The sequence below is a fragment of the Perognathus longimembris genome, chromosome 2 (assembly GCF_023159225.1).
Source record: "Perognathus longimembris pacificus isolate PPM17 chromosome 2, ASM2315922v1, whole genome shotgun sequence".
Taxonomy (NCBI): Eukaryota; Metazoa; Chordata; class Mammalia; order Rodentia; family Heteromyidae; genus Perognathus; species Perognathus longimembris.
In genome coordinates, this window is record NC_063162.1 from 75,413,164 (window position 1) to 75,418,930 (window position 5,767).

The following is a 5,767-nucleotide window of genomic DNA, read 5'->3' on the forward strand; positions in this document are numbered from 1 at the left end:
TGTCTGGGAGTGTCTGGGAGTGTCTCTGCTCTTGCTACAGGTCAATTCTGGCCCCAGCGGAGCTTCCTAAAAACTATTGCAAACCCACTCCCTCCCTCTTTTCTGTCCCTACCAACATACACACACACACACACACACACACACACACACGCACGCACGCATGCACGCACGCACAAAGACCTACACACACATACCACATTCCTTTCCCTCCAAACCCATGTAGAAATTGCTGCTATAAGAACTCCAGAGCTGCAAGCCTCAGCCCAAGGGCCCAGGAAAGCACTTAGCATAGGCATCTGCTGCCATCTAGTGGCAGATCCTCAGAACTAGTGGATGGGTCACCTGCTGTGAGGCCCAAAGGGGACAAAGGCAAGTGGAAAATGAGGGCAAACAGAGGAAGTAATGATGGGAAACAGACCCAAACTGCTCTCCAGAGACCCAGAAGCCAGGGTCCAGCCTGCACAGAGCACACAGAAGTGGCCCCAGGGGAAGGCTGGCTGCTCATGGCCAGATCTCTGTCCTGGGGTCCTCCCGGGGCCCAGCCGTTCTCTTTTCCTGATCAGGTCTCGGGTCTGTTTTAGGCTGTCCTTGCTGATATTTTTCTCCTGAGTATTCGTAGCCTTTATTACCAGTGTTTGAATATATTATTTCTTATTTGGAAATCCAACAAGCTTTTAATTAGAGAAGCAACAGGAAGAGATATTAAGCTATATTAATGCATCTGAAAGCCCAGCGCAGCGAAAAGAAAGCTAATCTCATCGATTACAGCACTGTTGAAAATGGCAGGAATGGCTTCCAGGAAAGAACTAAGTAGAAAACCCCAGAGAGGGTCAGTAGCTGTTGGTTAATATTTGTAGGAAAGCACAGCATGAAATAACACTGCTCACTCCTACTCTTGTGGGAAGTAAATAAAAGAGTTGAGATGTCTGCTTTGGATACTAGTTCTAGTTCATTTTAAAGACCCCAGATCCTGTGAAAATGACTTCACACACATACATGTATGTATATGACACTAGGTGTGCTTATGCGTATGTTCATCTTTTGGGTCTAACATCCACATATGAGAGAAAACAATGACCTTTGTCCTGAACCGCACTTGGCTTTACTTAACATGTTTTCCAGTTCCAATTATTTCCCTGAAAAAGATATGGTTTCATTCTCCTTCATGGCTGAGTTATACATATTTTAATATATAATATATTATATATGAAATTATATATTATAATATATGAATATATTGTGTATATGTATATACATTTTCTTAATCCACTCATCACTTGTCAGGGCTGCTCCACAGCTTGGTGATAGTGAGTAGTGGTACAATGTATGTGGGGGTGCCGATGCCTCTTTGTATCCTGACTTACATTTCTTTGGATATTTACTCGAGTGAGGCCACTTGATGACAGACGATCAAGTGATAGACGGACATGTAGGCTTTTGAGGAGCCCCTGATATCCATAGTGATTGCTTTAGTTTTCGTTCTCATTGTGTTGTATGATTCCTTTTCCCCAAAAGCCTCACCAGCATTTGTGTTCCTGATGACTGCATTCTGACTGGAATGAGATAAAATCTCAATGTCATTTTGATTTTCATTTCTCTTATGGCCAGGGATGATGTGCTTTATTTTTTCATTTGTTTATTGGTCATTTCTAGTTCTTCTTTTGAGAAGCGTCTATTAAATTTATCTACTCATATATTCATTGGTTGTTGAGTGGGAGTTCAATGTTTTGAGTTTCATGTACATTCTGCTTTCTCTCTCTCTCTCTCTCTCTCTCTCTCTCTCTCTCTCTCTCTCTCTCTCTTTCTCTCTCTCTCTTTTTGCCAGTCCTGGGGCTTGGACTCAGGGCCTGAGCACTGTCGCCGGCTTCTTTTTGCTCAAGGCTATCACTCTACCTCTTGAGCCACAGCACCATTTCTGGCCTTTTTCTGTTTATGTGGTGCTGAGGAATCAAACCTAGGGCTACGTGCATGCTAGGCAAACACTCTACTGCTAAGCCACATTCCCAGCTCTGAACATTCTGCTTATTAATCCCCTGTCATATTTGTAGCTGGTGAAACAAACATGTTTTTCTCCCATTCTGCAGGAATGTCTTCAGTCTATTGACTCTTTCCCTCACCATGCAGAAGCTCCCTAGTTTAATGTGAACACATCAGTCAGTCCGTGCTCTTATAAATTGAGCTATTGGAGTTCCATTCAGGGACTATTGCAGTAGCAGTTTCGGGTTTTATATCAAGAGCCTTGTCCCACTTCAAGTTGATATTGGCATGGAGTGAAAGATGGGGCCTTGTTTCAATCTTTTGCATGTGGAGATCCAGTTCTCCCACCACCCTTGAGGAGGCTACCCTTTCTCTGATGTGTTTTGGGAGACTCCTTTATCGAAAATCAGCTGGCTGTATCCATGGAGTCTTTTTCAACATCTTCTACTTTGTTTTGTTAGTTTTTGTGCCTGTTTTATATCAGTAGCATGCTGGTTTTGTTACTGTGGCTCCATAGTGTAGTTTAACATCTGGAATGGGGATGCCTCCAGCATTGCTTCTTTTTGCTCAAGATTGCTTGGGCCATGTGGGATCTGTCCTATTTTTATAGGAATTTAAGAACAGATCTTTCTATTTCTGTGGAGAATGACATTGGAATTTTGGTGGAGATTGCACTGAATCTGTTTGTTGAGTATGACCATTTTTACAATATTGATTCTGCCCATCAATGAGCATGGGCGGTCTTTCCATCTCTGGTGTCTCCTTGATTTCCTTTTTCTAAGTTTTATAGTTTGCATTTTAGATATCTTTCACCTAAGTTTTGTGGGGGTTTTTTTTGTTTGTTTTTTTGCCAGTCCTGGGCCTTGGACTCAGGGCCTGAGCACTGTCCCTGGCTTCTTTTTGCTCAAGGCTAGCACTCTGCCACTTGAGCCACAGCGCCGCTTCTGGCCGTTTTCTGTATATGTGGTGCTGGGGAATCGAACCTAGGGCCTCGTGTATCTGAGGCAGGCACTCTTGCCACTAGGCTATATCCCCAGCCCCTAGTTTTGTGGGTTTTAAGGCTACTGTAAATAGAATTGTTTGGATTTCTTTTTCAGCCTGTTCACTGTTGGTGTGCAGAAGAGCTATTGGTTATTTTTGTGTGTTGCTTTTGGATTCTGCTACATTGTTAAAGGTGTTTATCAAATATAAAAGGATCTTTAGGATCATTTAGATGTAGAATTAAATCATCTGTAAACAGTGACCATTTGACTTTAATGTTCCCTATTTGGATGTCTTTTATTTCTTCCTCTAGTATTATTACTCTGGCTAGGGATTCCAGTACTGTATTGAAGAGGACATTCTATATTATTGCTGTCCTTCTACCCTTACCGAGACTTTCTTTGGTGGTCTAGCATATGAGCTGGCCTGGAGAATGGGGCATGTGCTCTTGAGAAGGGTTTATCTGCTGCTACTGTAGTTAGATGGTTATGTCTCCTTTAAAAAATAAGTCAACATCTACACATATACATATAGAAGCTCTGTTTCTTCAGTTTGTCTCTTCTTGTTTACATTTCTTTTTTTGGCAGTCCATGCTGGCCTAGTTCTGTATAACTGATATAGCCAATTCCATTCTCAAACTAGAATTTCTCCTGCCTCCACTTTTCACATATGCATACTTATAGACAGACATGTATATGCCACTGAGTTCACCTTAGAAGAGCGCATCCATCCATTTTTCTTTTTCTGTAGCCAAGTACCTGCATTAGGGTATCTTACAAGGACAGGACTGTATTTTGCTCACCGTATGGGAGTCTGAAAGCCCACAGTATTGACTCTGTGAGGGCTGATATACGTGCAAGCAAAGAGGTCATATGACGAGGGGAAAAGCAGAGGTGAGGAGTCAGCCTGGCTCTTCTGTAAGAACACTCCCCTCTGCTGAGGGTGCTAACTGGGGATCCCAAGGAATGACCTAACACCTTCTGAGGGCAGGAAGTGGCTTCCCTCCTCAAGGTCCTCCAGCTCACAGCGGGAACCAAGCTTCCAGAGTAAGATGTGGGGGCACAAACCACAGCCAAACACAGCAGGGGATAAATGGCCTCATCAAGCCCCACACACCCCACTGAGATGCAGAAATTAGCACCTCTGTCATTGCTGTAGGAAACCACTGAATGATCTTGAAATATAACTACATAGCAGGCATAGCATCCAAACCATCAAGCACACAATAATAATTTTTAAACCCCCTGGGCTTACTGAGGTGTGTATTAGAGAATCATCAGCGTCTTTCAAAGGGAATGAGTTCCCCTGCATCCTAGGAGATCCATGGTAAGGCTGACCTTTTGCCACTGGGCATGATGGTGCAAGCCTGAAATCCCAGCTTTCAGGATACATTCCAGACCATCTTGGACTACACAGAGCATACAGGCCCACCTGGGCTACAGCCTCCAACCACTGGCTACAGAGCACACAGGCTGGAGGGTGTGGAAGGGGAGGTGTTAGCCCATGGGGCCTCCATCAGCGACTGTGAAAGTCTACGCAGCTCATATTTGTACTCCAGGCAGGGCCCAGCAGCACCTTCCTGGCGTGTTTCCTGTTTACCTTCTTCTTGCTGACTGACTCCCTTCTCATCTGAAAATCCACAGAGCATTGACTCCAAACCCAGACTCCAAACTCTCCATGCTCAGTCTTTCACATCCACCACTGTGGTGTGTACCTGTACCCTGCATATCCAATCCAGTCCAGTCTCCAGTCAAAGACAATATGACAGCTGCATGGATCTGTTTGGGGAGCAATGACAAGAAAAATCTGCACATTTCAGGACAGATGCAAATGTTTCCCATACTATTGTGTGTCTGCTGTTGGTTGAATCCACATATGCAGAGACATGACTTCATATTAACTTCCCTATGAACAGTGAGCTCCCTGCAAGACCTTGATATCTCTCATTCTAGTATCTTATTTTGTTGTTGTTGTTGTTGTTGTTTTGGGGGGTGGGGGGAGTTGGTACTAAGGCCAGAACTCAGTGATTTCTGGTCTTAATTTAGTTTTTTTCCTTTCGAACTGGTGCACTACCACTTGAGCCACAGCTCCACTTCTTGCTTTTTGCTGGTTAATTGGAGATAAAAAGTCTCTCAGATTTCTCTGCCAGGTCTGGCTTTGAACCACAATCCTTAGGTCTCAGCCATTTGAGTAGCTACACCAAGAGTCACTAGTGCCTGGCCTGTAGTATCTTCTGAAATCTCAGTATGGGGACTGAGTAAAAATCTCCATGAAAATTTGAGGAACAGGTGAGTATATTACTGTCCACAATTAAGTGTGAAATTTTTAACATAAGCTCAGTTCCTCTATTATACAAAAGAACATTTGTATTTGCGGTGTTTATAAGATTAGACCAAAAAACTATGTGTGGCTTATCAACAGAAAAGCCAATGGGGGGCTGGGGATATGGCCTAGTGGCAAGAGCGCTTGCCTCCTATACATGAAGTCCTCGGTTCGATTTCCCCAGCACCACATATACAGAAAATGGCCAGAAGGGGCGCTGTGGCTCAAGTGGCAGAGTACTAGCCTTGAGCAAAAAGAAGCCAGGGACAGTGCTCAGGCCCTGAGTCCAAGGCCCAGGACTGGCAAAAAAAAAAAGAAAAAGAAAGAAAAGAAAAGCCAATGGATTAACAAAATCCTCTGCATATCACCTTCTTTCTGCAGACAATTCTCTTCTTCCAGCCATAACCAATAACCACTCAGCTTGCTCCTCCCCAGGCTGTGCGGCAGCCATGACTGCCTGAAGTAGGCCTGCTGCTCCACCATCAAC